The following is a 23,635-nucleotide window of genomic DNA, read 5'->3' as shown; positions in this document are numbered from 1 at the left end:
TTCCATGTCCTTTATGCTTGTTTAGTCGCTCAGTCGTGTCCAACTCCTTGCAGCTCCACAGACTCCAGCACACCAGGCTTCCCTGTCCTTCACCAGCTCCCGGAGTTTGCTCAAACTCATGTCCATTGAGCCAGTGATGCCATCCAGCCATCTCGTCCTCTGTTGCCCCCTTCTCCTTTTGCCCTCCATCTTTCCCTGCATCAGGGTCTTTTCCATGTCCTACCTACTGTGAATAGCGATGTGGTGGACATTGGGCTGCAGGTGTCTTTTTGAATTATGGTTTCCCCAGGGTATATATATGCCCAGTAGTGGGATTGCTGGGTCATATGGTCATTTTATTACTAGTTTTTGAAGGAATATCTCTACTGTTCTGCATAGTGATTGAACCAATTTGCATTCACACCCAGAGTGTAGGAGGGTACCCCTTTCTCCACACCCTCTCCAGCATTTATTGTTTGTAGGCTTTTCGATGATGGCTATTCTGACTTTTATGAGCAGATAGCTCATTGAGGCTTTGATTTGCATTTCTGGAATAATGAGCGATGCTGGGGGATGATGTGGGGAGTGGAGGGGGCATGGTTCAAGAGGGAGGGGGTTTATGTATGCCTTCCGCAGACTCACATTGGTGTGCAGCAGAAAGCAACACAACATTGCAAAGCAATTCTCCTCCAGTTAAAACACACACACACACAGAGTCAACTGCAACCTTTATTTAGTTGGTCATTGCAAATTGGTCCCTCTCTGTCTGTCTCTCTCTCTTTTTTTTTTTTTGCCTCCTCTGAAGCTCCCTTTGCTGACCTGGTCTCTCCCTCTCTTCGCAATCAAGTCCTCTGTCTCCACTTCAGCTATTCATTTCAAATTCCTACCCATTTAATAACAGCTGCACCGGGATCTCCGCCCATCCCTTGGGAATTAATTTAGTTACCTTCACAGGGAGACTTTGCTTCTGACTTTAAAGTACCCGACGGTGAGGCGGGTGGAGAGGGTTAGCCTGCGGTCAAGGGCACAGCCGCCCGCCGAGCACTCCGAGTGCCCCCCCGGCTCCAGGGCTGTGCCGCAGACCACATTAGTAATTGATGCTTCGAGCCAGCATCCCCGGGCGGAGATGCCAGCCGGGTCCTTCGGAAATTCTGCAAGTCATCCTGGGTCCGTGTGTTTGTCCGTGTGAAGGATGAACTAGAGCACAGAGAAGGAAAAGGAAAAAAAAAGATGTTTTCCTTGGAATGAGACAGAAGGGTTGTAGATGAGGGAGCTGTAGGTGGAAGCTTGCCCACGCGTGGGTACCCCTGTGCAGCTTTATCATCTTTTTCTGCCTGCATCACTGGCTTTTCCGTGTTGGGTCTCTTGGTTGCCTGGTGGGGACGTGGGTGCAATGGCACCTCAGTTGTGTCCAACTCTGTGACCCCATGGACTGTAGCTCACCAGCCTCCTCTGTCTGTGGGATTCTCCAGGGAAGAATACTGGAGTGGGTTGCCATTTCCTTGGGGGAACTCTTAAGATCTCTGTCTCTCTCTGATGTTTCCATCTCAACCCCGGGGAATAGAGGCTTCTTACATCCTGAGGTCATCTGCGAGATGAATTTTTAAATGGTTGCTGGTTGGTTGGTCAGTTGCTCAGTTGTGTCCGGCTCTTTGTGGCCCCATGGACTGCAGCAAGCCAGGCCTCCCTGTCCTTCACCATCTCCCAGAGTCTGCTCAAACTCACGTCCATCGAGTCGGTGATGCCGTCCAACCATATCCTCTGCTGTCCTCTTCTCCTTTTGCCTGAAGCCTTTCTCAGCATCAGGGGAATGGAGGCATTTTGGTAAAAGTCAGGGTCCTGCAAAGACCCTGTTGGGTGAGACACGACCGTGAGCCAGCACCAGGAACCTGGCAAACAGTGTGTTCCCTGGAGGGCTGAGTGATGCTAAGGAAGCGAGGCCGACAGGCAGATTCCAAGGTGGTTCTGTGCAGGAGCCCGGATTGTTGGCGAGCTGTCTGCCAGCCTGCTGCTTCTGCATCAGAAATTGCGTCTTTTAAGATGGCTTCATCTTCTACACCTGGGTTTCTCAGCCTCACCCCCCTCTCATCTGCGGCTGGATGACCCTGGGCTGTGGGTTGTCTCGTGCACTTGGGGAGGGGAGCAGCAGCCCTGGTCTCCACCCACCACGTGCCGTGGACAACACCCTGCCCCCCCAACTGTGACAACCAGAACAGTCTCTGGATGCTGTCATATGTCCCCTGTTGGCAAAGTCATCCCTGGTTGAGAACCCCAGCTAGAGATAGAAAGATAGGTGGATAGATAGATGGATGGATGGGTGGATGGATAGATGGATATAGGTAGATGGATGGATAGATGGATGGATGGATTAGATACATGGATAACTGGATGGATGGATGGATAGATGGATATACATAGATGGATGGATTAGATGGATGGATGGATGGGTGGGTGGATGGGTGGGTGGATGGATATAGATAGATGGATTGATGGATAGATGGTTATAGATGGATGGATGGATGGATGGATAGATGGGTGGATGGGTGGATGGAGGGATAGATGGATGGATGGATGGATGGATAGATGGATATAGATGGATGGATAAATAAATGGATGGATTAGATAAAAGGATAGATGAATGAATGGATGGATTAGATGGATGGATGGGTAGATGTATAGATAGATGATAAACAGATGGATGGATGGACAGATGGATATACATAGATGGATGGATGGATGGATGTGTGGGTGGATGGATATAGATGGATTGATGGATAGATGGTTATAGATGGATGGATGGATGGATAGATGGGTGGATGGATGGGTGGATGGAGGGATGGATGAATGGATGGATAGATGGATATAGATGGATGGATAGATAGATGGATGGATTAGATAAAAGGATAGATGAATGGATGGGTGGATTAGATTGATAGATGGATGGATGGATAGATGGATAAATGGGTATATGGATTAGGTAGATGGATATAAATAGATGGATAGATGGATGGATGGATTAGATGGATGGATGGATGGATGTGTGGGTGGATGGATATAGATGGATTGATGGATAGATGGTTATAGATGGATGGATGGATGGATGGATGGATTAGATAAAAGGATAGATGAATGGATAGATGGATTAGACTGATGGATGGATGGATTAGATGGATGGATGGGTAGATGTATAGATAGATGGATAGACAGATGGATGGACAGATAGTTGGCTACAAAGTTTGTTCAGGTTTTTCTGTAAGAATTTAGATAGAAAGATTGATAGGTGATTAGAGAAATGAATATAGATAGGTAGGTAGATAGAAACATTGATAGATACGTGATAGATAAATATATCGATAGATTAGATGATAGATAAGTGAATGGAAAATATAGAGATAGATAGACATAGATATGTAGATAACGTAGATATATAGATAATAGATAAGGTGAAGATGTTTGATAGATACAAGGGATGGATGGAAAATTAGATGGGTGGATGGATACATACACAGATGGTAGACAGATGAATAGATCTTAGATAAATGCTAGATGGATAAAGATGCGTAAATTATAGATAAATAGATAAGGTGAATCGATGCTTGGTGGATATAATGGATGGATGGGCAGTTAGATGGATGGCTGGGTGATAGACAAATGAATAGATAAATGGTAGATGGATAGATAGATTGGATAACAGATAAATGAAAAGACAAATCATAGATAGATAGATGGCTTCCCTGGTGGCTCAGCTGGTAAAGAATCCACCTGCAGTGCAGGAGACCTGGCTTCACTCCCTGGGTCAGGAAGATCCCCTGGAGAAGGGAATGTCTGCTCACTCCAGTGTTCTGCCCTAGAGAATCCCATGACAGAGGAGCAGGGTGGGCTCTAATCCATGGGGTCACACAGATAGATCGATAGATAATTTAAGTATCTGACTCACATTATCGTGGTTGCTGCGAGTCCGGCAGATGTGTACTTTTCTTTTTTTTTTTTAAATCTCTCTGCTTACTGTGGTTGTCTGAGAAGTCATTAAAAGAAGAATTTCTATATTGCGAGTAAACGCTACTTCAATTTAAAAAATAATGCGATGCAAACTAGTATATACGGGACGGAGAAGGAAATGGCAACCCACTCCAGTGTTCTTGCCTGGACAATCCCACGGACAGAGGAGCCTGGCGGGCTACAGTTCACAGAGTCGCAAGAGTCAGACACGACTTGGCGACTAAACCACCACCACCAGCACTATATATACGATGGTTAAACAACAAGGTTCTACTGTGGAGCCCAGGGAACTGCATTCAGTATCCTGTGATGAACCACAATGGAAAAGAATACGAAAAAGCAGTGAAGGTGTTAGTCGTATCCAACTCTTTGCAACTGCATGAACTGTAGTCTGCCAGGCTCCTCTGCCAGTGGGATTTCCTAGGCAAGCATACTGGAGTGGGTTGCCATTTCCTTCTCCGGGCGATGTATATATATATATATATTTCCCCCACCCCCGCCATGGACTTCTCTGAAAAAGGAAATATATATATATATTTATGTGTATGTATTTCCAGTATACATAAATTGAAATATACGAATGTATTCCAGTCCTTCCAATACACACACAACTCAGTCACTTTGCTTATTAACAGAAATTAACAACAATACAACGGCCACCCACTCCAGTACTCTTGCCTGGAAAATCCCAGGGACGGAGGAGCCTGGTAGGCTGCAGTCCATGGGGTCGCGAAGAGTCGGACACAACTGAGCAACTTCACTTTCATTTTCCCTTTCGTGCATTGGAGAAGGAAACGGCAACCCACTCCAGTGTTCTTGCCTGGAGAATCCCAGGGATGGGGGAGCCCGGTGGGCTGCCGTCTATGGGGTTGCACAGAGTCGGACACGACTGAAGTGGCTTGGCAGCAGCCGCAACAACAATGCAGATCAACTATACGTCAATAAAATTTTTTAGAAAAATAATGATTTAAAAAGGAGAATTTCTGAAATGATCCCTGACTTTGAATAAAGGCTTTCTTATGCCTTGTTTTTTTGATTTTTGAAAACATTGAAACCCGTTCACTGTCACCCAGTGTTCCCCGTCTACAGGGAAATCAGATGACGTTCTATGTAAAGGAACTTATTTGCAAAACGGAAACAGACTTGCAGGCACAGAAAACAGCCTCATGGTTAGCAAATGGGAAACCTGGGGGGAGGAATAGACAAGGAGTTTGGGGTTAACATGTGCACACCACTCCATACAAGATAGATCATTAACAAGGACCTACTCCATCTAGTCAAGGCTATGGTTTTTCCTGTGGTCATGTATGGATGTGAGAGTTGGGCTGTGAAGAAAGCTGAGCGCAGAGGAATTGATGCTTTTGAATTGTGGTGTTGGAGAAGACTCTTGAGAGTCCCTTGGACTACAAGGAGATCTAACCAGTCCATCCTAAAGGAGATGAGCCCTGGGATTTCTTTGGAAGGAATGACGCTGAAGCTGAAACTCCAGTACTTTGGCCACCTCATGTGAAGAGTTGACTCATTGCAAAAGACTCTGATGCTGGGAGGGATTGAGGGCAGGAGGAGAACGGGATGACAGAGGATGAGATGGCTGGATGGCATCACTGACTCGATGGACGTGAGTCTGAGTGAACTCTGGGAGTTGGTGATGGACAGGGAGGCCTGGCGTGCTGCGATTCATGGGGTCGCAAAGAGTCGGACACGACTGAGCGACTAAACTGAACTGAACTGAACTGTGCCCCACAGGGAACCCTGCTCAATATTATGTAACAACCTAAATGGGAAAAGAATTTGAAAAAGAATAGGTACATGTGTAACTGAATGACTTTGCTCTATACCTAAAACTATGGAAACATTGTACATCAACTGCGATCTTCAAGTGTTAGCTGCTTAATCGCATCCGCCTCTCTGTGACCCTGTGGACTGTAGCCCACCAGGCTCCTCTGTCCATGGGATTCTCCAGGCAAAAAGACTGGGGTGGGTTGCCATGCCCTCCTCCAGGGAATTTTCTCAAACGATGGACGGAACCTGCATCTCCTGCATTGCAGGCAGATTCTTTACTGACTGAGCCCCCAGGGATGCCAATATCAACCTTACTCCAATATAAAATAAAAACTAAAGAAAAAATTTTTTAAGTTAAAAAAAAAAAAAAAACAAGATGGATAGCATCTGGTTGTAGCCACACGGTCTTAGGAACTTTTGGACACAAATTGAACAGCCCTGTTCGGGGGGAAATAGAATATTATAAATATGCCAACAGTCTCTGGGTCTATGAAGCAGCTTTCTGCCAGGCAGTTTCCAAGAAAAGGGGTTTTATGTCCACAGTGAAACGAGCCAGCCCGGTTATCTCCAAACAGAAATGTCCTGAAATCCTTCATCTGTGTACATGGTTCCCTTAGAGAGATGGATTTTATATTCTTGTGGAAAAACTGTAATTTTTCTGTGCTATGCAGCCTAAGTCCCAGAGCCTTGGTTGACACCTCAGAGATGAAATCAGAAGCACGGTGACATTCTAGGATATTTACCCGCGAACTTGCTTCTGTGCCCTTTACAGTGGAGGTTCCTGGGGGACATTCGTTTCTAGGGGTGGAGACCTTCTCTGACAGCACACTGCTTTGTGCAATCAACGGGCTTTTGTTCGTGCACTTTACAGGAAAAAGTGTGTAAGCGGTGTTCAGTAGTAGAGAACTGACCCTATTTGAGCTAGAGTAAGTTGGAAAAAATTTACTGCAAGGTATATGTTGTCGTCCACTTGCTCAGTCACGTCCGACGCTTTGAGACCCCATGGACTGCAGCACGCCAGGCTTCCCTGTCCATCACCGAGTCCCAGAGTCTACCCAAAATCATGTCCATCGAGACAGTGATGCCATCCAACCATCTCATCCTCTGTCACCCCCTTCTCCTCCCGCCTTCAATCTTTCCCAGCATCAGGGTCTTTTCCAATGAGTCAACTCTTCGCATGAGGTGGCCAAAGGATTGGAGTTTCAGCTTCAATATCAATCCTTCCAATGAACACCCAGGACTGATCTCCTTTAGGATGGCCTGGTTGGATCTCCTTGCACTCCACGGGACGCTCAAGAGTCTTCTCCAACTCCACAGTTCAAAAGCATCAATTCTTTGCTGCTCAGCTTTCTTCACAGTCCAACTCTCACATCCATACATGACTCCTGGAAAAACCATATCCTTGACTAGACGGACCTTTGTCGGCAAAGCAAAAACAGAGACATACGCAAAACCCAGAGGGGAAGATCAGAACAGCACAGCCTGCGTTTTGCAGAGTCCTGTCTCACTGAGCATCCCTCACTCTTACGTTAAAGGCAGAAAACGGAAAAGGGTTTTTACTCCACATTCAGTAATCGGATTTGCGAACTCAGAAATTCCACATTGGAATGGAAGCAGTTCATCCGCTCTGAACTTGGCACCTCTCAGCCCCCACGTGTCTGCAGCCCGGGCGGCTGCCCAGCTCTGCTTCTTGACATCTCGTCTCTCATCCCCCTCACCCCAGGCTCTTCAACAAAACTTTCATTTTTCAAGGTCAGAATTCTTTCCTCAAAGCGGTGCATGGATTTCTCCATCTCTGCAGAGCGTGGAGGTTCAACTGTGCTGTGCTGTGCTTAGTAGCTCAGTTGTGCCTGAATCTTTGCAACCCCAATGGACTTGTAGCCCACCAGGCTCCTCTGTCCATGCGATTCTCCAGGCAAGGAAACTGGAGCGGGTTGCATTTCCTTCTCCAGGGAATCTTCCCACCTCAGGGATTGAAGCCAGGTCTCCTGCATTGCAGGTGGATTCTTTATAAACTGAGCTACCAGGGAAGCCACAGAGGTTCAACTAGAAAATGGCTGGATTCCTGTCCATCTGTGGAGTCCTTTAACTGTATCTACTCAGATGTGTCTGAGTGTGCTACTCGTGTCTGACTCTTTGCAGCCCAATGGACTGTAGCCCACCAGGCTCCTCTGTCCATGAGATTCTGCAGACAAGAATACCAGAGTGGGTTGCCATTCGTCCTCCAGGGGATCTTCCCAACCCAGGGACTGAACCTAGCGTCTCTTGATTTGGTAGGCACATTCTTTACCGCTGAGCCTCCTGGGAATATCTACTCAGAGCTGAGGAGCCAAAAAAAAAAAAAAAGACTCCACGTGGGACTTCCCTGGAAGCCCAGTGGTTAGGACTCTATGAGTTCATTTTCGAAGGGCTCTGGTTCAATCCCTGGTCTGGGAAGCAAGATCCCACAAGCCACATGTTATGGCCAATAAATAAATAAATGATATTTGAAAACCCAGCAAACCAAAGAGCAGCACTCCATGTGAGTCCATTGCGTGAGATGTTCAGAAACCTCAGGACCCCCAGAGGCAGAGCGAGTTGACAGTCCCTAAGCAGTCAGGACCCAGAAATGGGAAGGGAGCCCCGGAAAGTGAACAGGAGGGCAAGGAACACAGAATTCATCCACCTGAGAGGTGAGGAGGAGACAGATGTAAGCTAGGCAGAAATCACACTTGAGTGAAATACGAAAAAGCATCCCACTGCCTCATTTGGCATCTTTAAAAAGTTTTTTTTAATTTTTATATTGGAGTGTATAGTTGTTGAGGGCTTCCCTGGGGGCTCAGACAGAAAAGAATCTGCCTGCAGTGCGGGAGACATGGGTTCCGTCCCTGGGTTGGGAAGATCCCCTGGAGAAGAGATAGGCTACCCACTCTAGTATTCTTGGGCGTCTCTCTCAGGTGGTAAAGAATTTGCTTGCAATTTGGGAGACATGGGTTCGATCCCTGGGTGGGGAAGATCCCTTGGAGAAGGAAATGGCAACCCACTCCAGTACTCTGGACTGGAGAATCCCCATGGACAGAGGAGCCTGGTGGGCTGCAGTCCATGGGGTCTCAAAGAGTCAGACACGACTGAGCGTCTGAGCACACACACAGTTGACCAACAATGTTGTTAGTTCCAGGTGTATAGCAAAGCGAGTCAGTTACATACATAGGTTACTACTGAGCCCCGAGTCTTCTGCTGTGCAGTAGGTCCTTGCCCTTTATCTACTACCCAGAAGTGTGTGCATTTTCATCCCAAGCTCCTAACTTATCTTTCTTCCTTTCCCCCACTTGGTCATCATAAATTTGTTCTCTATGTCTAGGAGTCTACTTCTGTTTCACGATTAAGTTCATTTGTATCCTTTTTTTTTTTTTTTTAGATTCCCCATATAAGGGGTATCATATGATATTTATCTTTCTCTGTCCGACTTACCTCACTTAGGATGACAACCTCTAGGTCCATCTGTGTTGCCGGAGTTCCCGTTTTATCTCATTCTTTTTCACGGCTCAGTAATATTCCGTTGTGTATATGTTCCACGTCTTCTTTACCCATTCTTCTGCTGATGGACATTTAGGTGGGTTCCACGTCCTGGCTATAGTAAATATCGCTGCAGTGAACTCTGGGGTGCACGCATCTTTTGGGGGCCATGTTTCTCTCTGGATATATTCCCTGGGAGTGGGATTGCTGGGTCATATGGTTGCTCTACTTTTTAATTTTTTAAGGACCCTCCGTGATGTTGTCCACAGTAGATGCACCAATTTCCATTCCCACCGGTAATGCCACAGGGTCCCCTTCTCTCCACACCCTCTCCAGCACTTATGGTTTGTAGACTTTTTGGTGATGGCCATTCTGATTGGTGTGAGTTAATACCTCTCTGTAGTCTGGATGGGCATTTTTCTTTTTTTTTAAACTTTACAATATTGTATTGGTTTTGCCATATATCAAAATGAATCCACCACAGGTATACATGTGTTCCCCATCCTGAACCCTCCTCCCTCCTCCCTCCCCATACCATCCCTCTGGGTCGTCCCAGTGCACCAGCCCCAAGCAGCCAGTATCGTGCATCGAGCCTAGACTGGCGACTCCCTTCATATATGATATTATACATGTTTCAATGCCATTCTCCCAAACCATCCCACCCTCTCCCTCTCCCACAGAGTCCAAAAGACTGTTCTATACATCAGTGTCTCTTTTGCTGTCTCGCATACAGGGTTATTGTTACCATCTTTCTAAATTCCATGTATATGCGTTAGTATACTGTATTGGTGTTTTTCTTTCTGGCTTACTTCACTCTGTATAATAGGCTCCAGTTTCATCCACCTCATCAGAACTGACTCAAAGGTATTCTTTTTAATGGCTGAGTAATACTCCATTGTGTATATGTACCACAGCTTTCTTATCCATTCATCTGCTGATGGACATCTAGGTTGCTTCCATGTCCTGGCTATTATAAACAGTGCTGCGATGAACATTGGGGTACACGTGTCTCTTTCAATTCTGGTTTCCTCGGTGTGTATGCCCAGCAGTGGGATTGCTGGATCATAAGGCAGTTCTATTTCCAGTTTTTTAAGGAATCTCCACACTGTTCTCCATAGTGGCTGTACTAGTTTGCATTCCCACCAACAGTGTAAGAGGGTTCCCTTGTCTCCACACCCTCTCCAGCAATTATTGCTTGTAGACTTTTGGATCGCAGCCATTCTGACTGGCGTGAAATGGTACCTCATTGTGGTTTTGATTTGCATTCCTCTGATAATGAGTGATGTTGAGCATCTTTTCATGCATTTGTTAGCCATCTGTATGTCTTCTTTGGAGAAACGTGTGTTTAGTTCTTTGGCCCATTTTTTGATTGGGTCATTTATTTTTCTGGAATTGAGCTGTAAGAGCTGCTTGTATATCATGAGCGATGTTGAGCATCTTTTCATGTGTCTGTTGTCCGTCTCTGTATGTCTTGTTTGGAGAAACATCTGTTTAAATCTTCTGTCCATTTGGCGTCTTGCTGGCATTTTCTAGATAGACTTTTCTTCCATGATCCTACAAACAGAGCTACATTCTTGGCCTTCCTCACGAATTGAGTGCACTTCCTGGTGGCTCGGTTGAAAAAGAATGTGCCTTGCAATGCAAGAGACCCAGGTTCGATCCCTGGGTCAGGAAGATCCCCTGGAGAAGGGCATGGCAACCCAGCCCAGTATTCTTGCCAGGAGAAACCCATGGACAGAGGAGCATAGCAGGCTAAAGTCCATGGGGTTGCAGACCGTTGGACATGACTGGAGATGTTCCTGAAGCTTACTTTTTCTTGCGTGTGGAAAAATTTGCAGCGACTTGCCTGGTGGTCCAGTGAATAATACTTCCCCTTGCAATGCAGGGGATGTCGATTCAATCCCAGGTCAGGGAACTCAGATCCTTCATGTTGAGCAGACAAAAAAAAAAAAACCAGCAAGATTTGCACAAATGTCCATGGAGGGAACGGATCGGCCAAAGCTCAGAGCCGTGATGTGTCCTGTTCGGTTGCCAGCCTCTGGCACGGACAGGAATCTCGCAGTCACAAGCAATTAATTCTTGCCGGGACTGGCCCAAGGTTAATTTTAATGTCCTCCATGCTCTCTTGCCAGATCAGATGTGTCTGCCTCCTTCAGGCTCTGCCTTATGGTTCTTGGCAGGACCTGGCTACGTGGAGGCTGGCACGCTCAGCCCGTTAATCATCCTTGGCAGCCGGGTTCTTGTGGCTGATGGATATGGACCCCCCCGCCCCATTCCCCGGGGAGACCCGAGGATGCTGAGTGAAGCTGACACATTGTGGTTGCCATGGAAGCTCGGAAGGCTCTCTCGTGCCCCCATGCTGATGGCGGGAGTCAAGAGACACTCGAGACACACACATTAAAAAAGAAAACAGCATTTGATCTTCAGCAATGTGGATGGAGCTGGAAATCGTCACGCTGAGGGAACTAGGGTAGAGAAAGAAAGACAAACACCGTATCGGTCAGTTAGTTCAGTCGTGTCTGAGTATTTGTGACCCCGTGGACGGCAGCACGCCACGCCTGCCCATCCATCACCGACTCCCAGAGCTCCTATGACTTATATGCAGAATCTAAAAAGAAATGGTACAAAGGAGCTTATTTACAAAACAGAAACAGACTCACAGACTTAGAGAAAGAACTTGTGGTTCCTAATGGGGATGGGTGGGAGGAAGTATAGTTCGGGAGTCTGGGGTGGACTTGTTGATGTTCCTCAGTGTTGCTCAGCTAAGCCGTATCCGACTCCTTCTGACCCCCACGGACTGCAGCACACCAGGCTTCTCTGTCCATCACCATCTCCTGGAGCTTGCTGAAACCCCTGTCCACTGAGTCGGTGAGGCCATCCAACCATCTCATCCTCTGTCGTCCCCTTCTCCTCCCGCCTTCAGTCTTTCCCAGCATCCGGGTCTTTTCTAGTACAACGGCTCTTCACATCAAGTGGCCAAAGGATTGGAGTTTCGGCATCAGTCCTTCCGATGAATACTCAGGACTGATTTCCTGTATCACTGACTAGTTGAATCTCCTTGCAGTCCAAGGGACTCTCAAGAGTCTTCTCCAAAACCACAGTTCAAAAGCATCAATTCTTCAGTGCTCAGCCTTCTTCACGGCCCAGCTCTCACATCCGTACATGACCACTGGAAAAACCGTAACTTTGACTAGACAGACCTTTGTTGGCAAAGTGATGTCTCTGCTTTTTAATATGCTGTCTAGCTTTGTCATAGCTTTTCTTCCAAGGAGCAAGCGTCTTTTGATTTCATGGCTGCAGGCACTGTCCATAGTGATTTGGGAGCCCCCAATATAAAGCTGTCACTGCTTTCACTGCTTCTGCATCTATTTGCCATGAAGTGATGGGACTGGATGCCACGATCTTAGGTTTTTTAATGTTGAATTTCAAGCCAGCTTTTTCATTCTCCTCTTTCACTCTCATCAAGAGGCTCTTTAATTCCTGTTACCTTTTTGCCGTGACAGTGGTGTACATGATGTGCTGTGCTGTCTTCAGTCACTCAGTCATGTCCAACTCTTTGCAACCCCGTGGACTGTAGCCGGCCAGGCTCCTCTGTCCATGGAGTTCTCCAGGCAAGAGTACAGGACCGGGTTGCCATGCCCTCCTGCAGGGATCTTCCCAACCAAGGGATCAAACCCAGGTCTCCCGCATTGCAGGTGGATTTTTTACCAGCTGAGCCACCATGGAAGCCCAAGAATACTGGAATGGGTAGCCTATCCCTTCTCCAGGGAATCTTCCCAACCCAGGAATCAAACCAGGGTCTGCTGCATTGCAGGCAGATTCTTTACCAGCTGAGCTGTCAGGAAAGCCCAGTATGTACTATGCTATATATTAATATATATAATATGTATAAACTGTACAAAAAAGATCTTCACGACCAAGATAATCACGTTGGTGTGATCACTGACCTAGAGCCAGACATCCTGGAATGTGAAGTCAAGAGTGCCTTAGAAAGCGTCACTACGAACAAAGCTAGTGGAGGTGATGGAATTCCAGTTGAGCTATTTCAAATACTGAAAGATGATGCTGTGAAAGTGCTGCACTCAGTATGCCAGCAAATTTGGAAAACTCAGCAGTGGCCACAGGACTGGAAAAGGTCAGTTTTCATTCCAATCCCGAAGAAAGGCAATGCCAAAGAATGCTCAAACTACCGCACAGTTGCAGTCATCTCACACGCTAGTAAAGTAATGCTCAAAATTCTCCAAGCCAGGCTTCAGCAATATGTGAACTGTGAACTTCCAGATGTTCAAGCTGGTTTTAGAAAAGGCAGAGGAACCAGATATCAAATTGCCAACAGCCGCTGGATCATGGAAAAAGCAAGAGAGTTTCAGAAAAACATCTATTTCTGCTTTATTGACTATGCCAAAGCCTTTGACTGTGTGGATCACAATAAACTGTGGAAAATTCTGAAAGAGATGGGAATACCAGACCACCTGACCTGCCTCTTGAGAAACCTGTATGCAGGTCAGGAAGCAACAGTTAAAACTGGACATGGAACAACAGACTGGTTCAAATAGGAAAAGGAGTACATAAAGGCTGTATATTGTCACCCTGCTTATTTAACTTATATGCAGAGTACATCATGAGAAATGCTGGGCTGGAGGAAGCACAAGCTGGAATCAAGACTGCCAGGAGAAATATCAATAACCTCAGATATGCAGATGACACCACCCTTATGGCAGAAAGTGAAGAGGAAGTAAAAAGCCTCTTGATGAAAGTGAAAGTGGAGAGTGAAAAAGTTGGCTTAAAGCTCAACATTCAGAAAACGAAGATCATGGCATCTGGTCCCACCACTTCATGGGAAATAGATGGGGAAACAGTGGAAACAGTGTCAGACTTTATTTTTCTGGGCTCCAAAATCACTGCAGATGGTGACTGCAGCCATGAAATTAAAAGATGCTTACTCCTTGGAAGGAAAGTTATGACCAACGTAGATAGCATATTAAAAAGCAGAGACGTTACTTTGCCAACAAAGGTTCGTCTAGTCAAGGCTATGGTTTTTCCTGTGGTCATGTATGGATGTGAGAGTTGGACTGTGAAGAAGGCTGAGCGCCGAAGAATTGATGCTTTTGAACTGTGGTGTTGGAGAAGGCTCTTGAGAGTCCCTTGGACTGCAAGGAGGTCCAACCAGTCCATTCTAAAGGAGATCAGCCCTGGGATTTCTTTGGAAGAAATGATGCTAAAGCTGAAACTCCAGTACTTTGGCCACCTCATTTGAAGAGTTGACTCATTGGAAAAGACTCTGATGCTGGGAGGGATTGGGGGCAGGAGGAGAAGGGACGACAGAGGATGAGATGGCTGGATGGCATCACTGACTCGATGGACGTGAGTCTGAGTGAACTCTGGGAGTTGGTGATGGACAGGGAGGCCTGGCGTGCTGCAATTCATGGGGTCGTAAAGAGTCGGACATGACTGAGCGACTGATCTGATCTGATATATTAATATAAGATTTATATTCTATACTACTATATATGTTTATAACATAGGTATTATAGATACTATTATCGATATTATTGATACACTCTTTGTACATATACAAATACTAATATATATGATGTTATGCATGCTTTTTTGTCCTTAATGCCATTTGTTACTTGCTTATTTTTTAAACAGACTATGTTTTAGAGCTGGTTTTGGTTCACAGCAAGTTTGAAGACACCTACCATGTACAAGGGGCTGCTCTGGTGTCTCAGCTGGTAAAGAACCCACCTGCAATGCGGGAGACCTGGGTTCGATCCCTGGGTTGGGAAGATCCCCTGGAGAAGGGAAAGGCTACCCAGTCTGGTATTCTGGCCTGGAGAATCCCACGGACTGTGTAGTCCATGGGGTCGCAAAACGACTGAGCGACTTTCACTTTCAACAAAGCATATACTGTCTCTTCCATTATAAACACACCCCACACCAAAAGGCTAGATTTGTTATAATTGGTGGTTTTTAAAAGCATTTATTTTTGTCTGTGCTGAGTCCTTGGTGCTGCGTGTGGGCTTTCTCTGGCTGTGGTGAGCGGGGCCTCCTCTCTGGCTTTGGTGCACAAGCCTCTCGTTTTGGTAGCTTCTGTTCTTGGAGACCCAGGCTCTAGAGCTCAGGTCAACAGCTGTGGCTGGCGGGCTCAGCTGCCGCCACTGCATGTGGGATCTTCCCACACCACGGATCGAATCTGCATCCCTTGCATTGCAAGGCAGATTCTTAACCACTGGTGCAGCACAGAAGCCCCTATCAACGGATGATTCTACTTTGGCTCTGCATGTATTAATGATAGCTTACAGTGAATGGTATTGGATTCGTGATCTCTGAAGAACAAGATTTAGCTTCAGGACCAGGGACCAGGCTTGATCTCTCAAGGGCTCTTGTGTGGCAGAAGTTTTATTACAGTGAAAAGGGTCAGAGAAAGCATCTGACAGAGACATCAGAAGGAAGACAGAGCGTGCCCCCTCCCTAATCTAAGCAAGGGAGCTATATACTTTTCAAATTGGTTATATAATAAATCAAAAGCATGTCTCAAGGTTGTAAAGATCTTACTAGACCCAGTCCCACAATTTACATTTTAAGATAGCAGGGTTAGAACTTAACAGTAGAAAGATCTTACCAGACCCACTCCCATAATATACATTTTAAGACATCAGGTTTAGTCAGAAGGAGAAACTGTCCTCAAGCAGGATACATTGTTTTTATATAATCCCCAGTACAGAGTTTAAGCTGAGTTTTTTGTTGTATAATCATCAAAGAAAAAAAAAAAAAAACTTATGTGACTAAGACTACGGAAGTTCAGTTCAGTCCAGTCACTCAATCGTGTCTGATTCCTTGCGACCCCATAGACTGCAGCACACCGGGCCTCCCTGTCCATCACCAACTCCCGGAGTTTACTCAAACTCATGTCCATCGAGTTGGTGATGCCAAGGAATGTAGGCTAAGGAATGCAGAGAGAAAAACACGTTTGTCCTTTCCTCCTCTTTGAGAATTCCAGACCCCTGTCTCTTTTTCAAGATCCCCAGGCCCCTCCCTCCTCCTCCTCCTCCTCCTCCTCCTCCTCCTCCTCCTCCTCCTCTGGGAGTCCGGACTTCTCATCAACCTGCCTAAGAATTGACCCTCTCGTTAACTTGAGACTCTGAGGATGGTGAGTTGTGTCCGCCACCTACCAGCACCCATCAGATGCCTGTTCCATTGTCCAGTACACACTCTGGGCAGGGTTCACTGAAGCCGACGGCTTCTTCTCACATTAGCTCAGTCTCTCTACACACCCGGGAAAATACGATTAACTGGATTCCCGCTTATTAAGTCTCAGTCATGTTTCCATCTGCCTGCAGTAGAACTGAGCCAGGTTCCATTAATCAGACTTTTGGGTGTTCCCCAGCTCTGCAATTAAGCAGTTCTGGGCAGACTCTTGGTTTGCATTCAACAGATGGCTGGTTACATCCCTGGAGTAAGAGATGAGCATAGATTTCAGGGTTTTTTTGTAAATTGGAGTACAATTAATTTACAATGTTGTGTTAGTTTCTGCTGTAGGGCAAAGTGATTCAGCGATCAGTTCAGTTCAGTCGCTCAGTCGTGTCCCACTCTTTGCATCCCCATGGACTGCAAAACGCCAGGCCTCCCTGTCCATCACCAACTCCTGATCTTGGTCAAACTCCTGTCCATCAAGTCAATGATGCCATCCAACCATCTCGTCCTCTGTCATCCCCTTCTCCTCCCGCCTTCAATCTTTCCCAGCATCAGGGTCTTTTCCAGTGAGTCAGTTCTTCCCAAAGGATTGCAGTTTCAGCTTCAGTATCAGTCCTTCCAATGAATATTCAGGACTGATCTCCTTTAGGATGGACAGGTTGGATCTCCTTGCAGCCCAAGGGACTCTCAAGAGTCTTCTCCAACACTACAGTTCAAGAGCATCAATTCTTCAGCGCTCAGCTTTCTTTACAGTCCAACTCTCACATCCATACATGAGCACTGGAAAAACCATAGCCTTGACTAGATGAACTTTTGTTGGCAACGTAAAGCCTCTGCTTTTGAATACGCTGTCTAGGTTGGTGATAGCTTTTCTTCCAAGGAGCAAGCGTCTTTTAATTTCACGGCTGCAGTCGCCATCTGCAGTGATTTTGGATACGTCTGTGAGAGTTGGACTATTTTAACAGAAAGCCTTCCTCAGTGATTCAACCGTACGTATACATATACCCTCTCCCTCTTGAGCCTCCGTCCCGCCCCTCCATCCCGCTCCACCAGGCCATCACAGAGCACCGACGAAGCTCTGATCTCACTGCTTTGATTCTCAGGCAGCCTTACTCTTTGTGCCGTCAAGGTTGTACAGCGAAGATGGCTTGCGATAGCCCCATCTGAAACACCGTTTTTAGAAGGAAGCATGAGAGAAGCTACTAATGTTTCTCGCGTCCTCTCCTAGGTTGATGGAGGTTTTTCACACTCTCCCTAGCCTGTGTTGTTGTTCAGTCACTAAGTCGTGTCCAGCTCTTTTGTGACTGTATGGACTGTAGCCCGCCAGGCTCCTCTGTCCCTGGGATTCTCCAGGCAGGAATACTGGAGTGGATAGGCATTTCCTTCTCCAGGAGATCTTCCCGACCCAGGGATCAAACCTGCATCTCCTGCATGGGTAGGCAGATTCTTAACCAGTGAGCCACCTGGGAAGCCCACCCCCAACCCCTGACCACGTGTGCATACTCAGTCACTCAGTCGTGTCCAGCTTTTTGTGACCCCATAGTCTGCAGCCCCCCAGGCTCCTCTGACCATGGGATTCTCCAGGCATGAATACTGGAGTGGATAGGCATTTCCTTCTCCAGGGGATCTTCCTGACCCAGAAATCGAACCCTCATCTCCTTTTTGGCAGGCAGATTCTTTACCCGCTGAGCCACCTGGGAAGTGAGAAACAGTTTATTTCCTTGTCTCCGTCTACATAAATATTTATGGACAAAGAGAGTCAGCCAGACATGTCTCTTCTCCCTTTCTGACCTTGCCCTTATCCAAGCCTGACAGTTCACAGTTATTCATTCCAAAGAGCTTTGGATCACAGAGATTGCATCCTAACAGCTCAAATCACAGAGCTAATTTTTCCCCATCAGTAAGTATCTCTCTGAGTTTTCACTGTCTCCCGGAGTTTGCTCGAACTCATGTCTATTGAATCAGTGACGCCGTCCAACCATCTCATCCTCTGTTGTCCTCTTCTCCACTTGTCCTCAGTCTTTCCCAGCCTCAGGGTCTTTTCCAATGAGTCCTGGAAAAACCGCGAGTGAGTTTGAAAGCTCCCCATGGAGGAAGCCCTTTCTGAAGCAGCACTTTTGTGGTCCGCATTCCCATGAAGCTGCCCGAGAAGGAGGTGCCTTGGTGCCGATCGCTGGAGGCTGGGTTGAGCCCGACGACGCGGTCCATCCCGGTCCTTGTGAGCCTTTGTTCCTCTGCAGCGAGAGATTGCTACAGCCTAGGCTTTGACTCACTCAAGCTCATCTCCTTCCCCTGTGTCTCCAGGCTCTTTCTTCTTGGAGCCTCAGCCTTGACTGGGAGCCTGGAGTTCTGCTGACGACTGCGTCTTTATGCCTTTGAGGCCCCAAGGCTGGGGAATTTCCTCATATATCATGCTTGCTTGTTAAATGAATGGATGGATGGATTAGTAGATGAATGTCCAAGTGGATGGATGATGGATCAGTGGGTGGATGGTTGGGTGAATGAATAGATAGATGCGTGGTGAATGGATATGTAGATGGATGGATGGCAAATGGACAGATGGGTGGATGGATGGTTAGATGGATTTGTGGATGGATGTGTAAGTGAATGGATGATGAATGGATGGATGGATGAATGGTTGGATAAATAGATGAATGGATGATGAGTGGTTGGGTGGGTGGATGGATGGTTAGATGGATTTGTGGATGGGTGCATAAGTTAATGGATGATGAATGGATACATGGATGAATGAACAGATGGATAAATAGATGAATGGATGGTGAGTAGCTGGGTGGGTGGATGGATGGATGGTTAGATGCTTAGATGGGTTTGTGGATGGATGCATAAGTGAATGGATGAATGAATGGATGGATAAATAGATGAATGGATGGTGAGTAGCTGGGTGGGTGGATGGATGGTTAGATGCTTAGATGGGTTTGTGGATGAATGCATAAGTGAGTGGATGAATGAATGGATGGATAAATAGATGAATGGATGGTGAGTGGTTGGGTAGGTGGATGGATGGATGGTTAGATGCTTAGATGGATTTGTGGATGGATGCATAAGTGAATGGATTAATGAATGGATGGATAAATAGATGAATGGATGATGAGTGGGTGGGTGGGTGGATGGGTACATGGATGGATGGTTAGATGGATTTCTGGATGGATGTGTAAGTGAATGGATGATCAATGGATAGATGAATGAATGGATGGATGGATGAATGGATGGATAAATAGATGAATGGATGGTGAGTGGTTGGGTGGATGGATGGATGGATGGTTAGATGTTTGGATGGATTTGTGGCTGCTGCTAAGGCGCTTCAGTCATGTCTGACTCTGTGCGACCCCAGAGATGGCAGCCCACCAGGCTCCGCCGTCCCTGGGATTCTCCAGGCAAGAACACTGGAGTAGTGGATGGATGCATAAGTGAATGGATGAATGAATGATGGATAAATAGATGAATGGATGGATAGGTAGATGAATGGATGGTGAGTGGATGGGTGGGTGGATGCATAAATGAATGGATAATGAATGAATGGATGAATGAAGGCATGGATGAATGGACAGATGTATAAATAGATGAGTGGATGGATACGTAGATGAATGGATGGTGAGGGGATGGTTGGGTGAGTGGATGGATGGATGGATGGATTTGTGGATGGATGCATAAGTGAATGATGGTGAATGAATGGATGGATGAATGAATGGATGGACAAATAGATGAGTGGATAGTGAGTGGTTGGATGGGTGGATGGATGGTTAGGTGGATTTGTGGATGGCTGCATAAGTTAATGGATGATGAATGGATGCATGGATGAATGAACGGATGGATAAATAGATGAAGGGATGGTGAGTAGCTGGGTGGGTGGATTGATGGATGGTTAGATGCTTTGATGGGTTTGTGGATGGCTGCATAAGTGAGTGATGATGAATGAATATATGGATGAATGGATGGGTGGATAAATAGATGAATGATAGTGAGTGGTTGGATGGGTGGGTGGATGGTTAGATGGATTTGTGGGTGGCTGCATAAGTGAATGGATGGATGAATGCATGGATAAATAGATGAATGGATGGTGAGTGGTTGGGTAGGTGGATGGATGGATGGTTAGAGGCTTAGATGGATTTGTGGATGGGTGCGTAAGTGAATGGATGAGGAATGAATGGATAAATAGATGAGTGGATGGCGAGTGGTTGGGTAGGTGGATGGATGGATGGTTAGAGGCTTAGATGGATTTGTGGATGGGTGCGTAAGTGAATGGATGAGGAATGAATGTATAAATAGATGAGTGGATGGCGAGTGGTTGGGTGTGTGGATGGTGGCTCATTCCAATGGCACAAGCCTCTCGCCTCATTTTCCAAAGTTTTCCTCTCTGAGGTGTTCACCAGGCTCCATCCGCCTTGAACAGGCAGCTGGCCATGTCACCTTGGCAGTCTGGGCCATTCGTCTGCTTGAATAGCTGTTCGGACCCATGGAGTCTCCAGCTGGCCTTGTTGATCCCTTGCTGTACTTCCAGATTCACTAACATTTGGGTCTTGGGGTCTAGCTTGGCCAACAATACCCTGCCCAGCCCTCATTAATGAGGCCATAGTGCAACCATCCACCACAGCAGCTCAAATACTGACATATTTAGAGTCTTTGATTTTCTGTTGTGCCTCCATGGGTCCCATGGGCAAGGGAAAACTTCAGTCCCATGTAGCCATGTCTGATCTGAGCAACCATATCTAATCTAAGCAACCACATTTGATCTGAGCAACCGTGTCTGATCTGAGCAGCCATGTCTTATCTGAGCAACCATGTCTGATCTAAGCAACAGCACTGTTTTTAAGTTTCTCTTCCAACACTTTTCCCCAGCACGTTTTCCTCGCACTGTTTGGGTGACCCTTTCTCTGACTTCTATTTGAGTTCAGTGTCACACAGGCACACCCTACTTCTGGAGTGGGGAGCCTTTCCCTTCTCCAGGGGATCTTCCCAACCTAGGGATCGAAGCCAGGTCTCCCACATTGCAGGCGGGTTCTTTACCAGCTGAGCCATCAGGAAAGCCCAAGAAGACTAGAATGGATAGCCTATCCCTTCTCCAGGGGATCTTCCTGATCCAGGAATCAAACCTGGGTCTCCTGGATTGCAGGTGGATTCTTTACCAGCTGAGCTACCAGGGAAGCCCTACTTCTAAAGCTACTGTTTAAAAATCAGTGCATGGGGCCACAAGAGTGTTTTACCTTCAATGTGGACACATCAGAGATGGCTCATGCCTGTCATTTTTCTCAGAAGAGCAACATAACAGAAATGAACATTTCTCTGCCTCTGCTTATTCAGGACAGTCAGTTCCTCCAGAAAGAAACCAGTATCTGTTGAAGGGAACGTAAAGGACACAAAGAGACCTTATTGTCTTCAATTTCTCTTAATTGATTCCTAAGGAACCACACTGTGACACACGACAAATGAGGGTAGGGAGGTGAAACTGCACAGAAATCATGTAGGAGGCTCAAGCCAGACCAATTTGTTTTGAGGCCACTTAGAGGCTGTCTCACAAGGACATGCGATCATCACTTTTCCTTGTTTTCAGGCCACCAAGGATGCTCCACCGCCCGGAGGAAAACATCCGTCAGATGACTGTCCTTCTGGGATGAAGAAAAGAGGAAGACAGTCCTTTCAGGTCAGTTGAATAGGCTCTGACGACTCGCCATGGGGATTCAGAACCTCGTGGATAATGGTGGTGGTGCTGATGGTGGTGGTGATGGGGATGGGGATAAGAGGATGAAGGTGATGGTGGTGATGACACACAGTGGTGATGATGTCAGGTGATGGTGATGATAATAGTGATGTTGCTGATGACAGGATGAGCGTGATGGTGCTGATGAGACGATAATGGTGATGCTGTCCTGTGATAATGACGATGGTGATCTTGGGGATGACGGGATGAAGGTGATAGTGTTGATGATACGATAATGGTCATGATGTCATCTGGTAGTGACGATGATGATGCTGGTGATGAAGGGATGAAGGTCATGGTGTTGATGATGATCTGACAATGGTGATGGATGTCCTGTGATAGTGACGATGGTCTTGGTGATGAAGGGATGAAGGTGATGGTGCGGATGATGACATGATGGTGGTGACGTTAGTGATGATGGTGTTGACGGTGACTTGATGATGATGGTGTGACGATGATGGTGATGGTGGCGATGATGATGGGATGGTGATAACAGCATGAAGATGATGATGTTTCTCACACAATAATGGCCGCGATGTTCACATGATGGTGATGATGATGATGCTTTTGCTAATAAGCTATGACGCTCAGAGCATCAGATCATACACAGTTGAGTTTGGGTTTTCATCAAGGATCTCCTTGGTCTTATTTAACATGACTTAAGGCTATCTTTAGTTGTAGCATGTGGGGGTCTTTAATTATGGAAGCTAACTCTCAGTTGCAGCATGTGGGATCCGGTTCCCTGACCTGGGATCAAACCTGGGCCCTCTGCATGGGGAGCAGGGAGTCTTAGTCATTGGACAAGCAGGGAAATCCCCCCCCAAAATAAAAAAAGTAAAAACTATATTCTGGCTACTTCCAGTTTCCCACCTTACATTCACTCTTGCTTTTTTATTTCTAAGTATTTATTTTAGCCCTAGTACTTGTGTCAATTTTGTGTCTACTTGTCTTGACCATCATGTCTGGCTATGTGGTCAGACATTATTCTGGATGTTTCTATGGGGGTGTTTAATGGACGAGATTAACCTTTAAATTGTTAGACTTTGAGTAGAGCAGATTGCCCCTCCATAACATGGGTGGGCCTGGTCAAATCGGTTGAAGGCATGAATAGAAGAAAAGAGTGCTCTCCCCAGAGAAACGTGGAATTTGTAAGCAGACGTCCTTTGGACTTGACCTGAAACGTCATCTCCTTCCTGGGTCTCCAGCTTGCTGATCTACCCTGCAGATTTTGAACTTGCCAGCTTCTGTAACTGCATGTAATTGCATGAGTCAATTCCTTAAAAAAATCTCTCCCTATACACACACACACACACACATATATATATGTTGTTGTTGTTCAGTCGCCCAGTCATGTCTGACTCTTTGCAACCCCATGGACTGCAGCACACCAGGCTTCCCAGTCCTTCACCATCTCCCAGAGTTTGCCCAAGTCCATGTCCATTGGTTGGTGATGCCATCCAGCCATAT

The 23,635-nt window shown here is 46.5% G+C and overlaps 1 protein-coding gene across 2 annotated transcripts in view; it reads left to right on the top strand.

The window, feature by feature from the left end:
* Nucleotides 1-23,635, top strand: part of DHRSX (dehydrogenase/reductase X-linked) — a 223,314-nt gene that overhangs the window by 158,929 nt on the left and 40,750 nt on the right. For both annotated transcript variants that reach the window (XR_003509863.1, XR_003509864.1), the window contains exon 8: nt 22,022-22,111. The gene's annotated coding sequence lies outside the window, so the exon portion shown is untranslated. The remainder of the gene's footprint in view (nt 1-22,021; nt 22,112-23,635) is intronic.

Source organism: Bos indicus x Bos taurus, chromosome X, assembly GCF_003369695.1.
Source record: "Bos indicus x Bos taurus breed Angus x Brahman F1 hybrid chromosome X, Bos_hybrid_MaternalHap_v2.0, whole genome shotgun sequence".
NCBI classification, from domain to species: Eukaryota; Metazoa; Chordata; class Mammalia; order Artiodactyla; family Bovidae; genus Bos; species Bos indicus x Bos taurus.
This window is presented reverse-complemented; position numbering and strand designations above follow the sequence as displayed.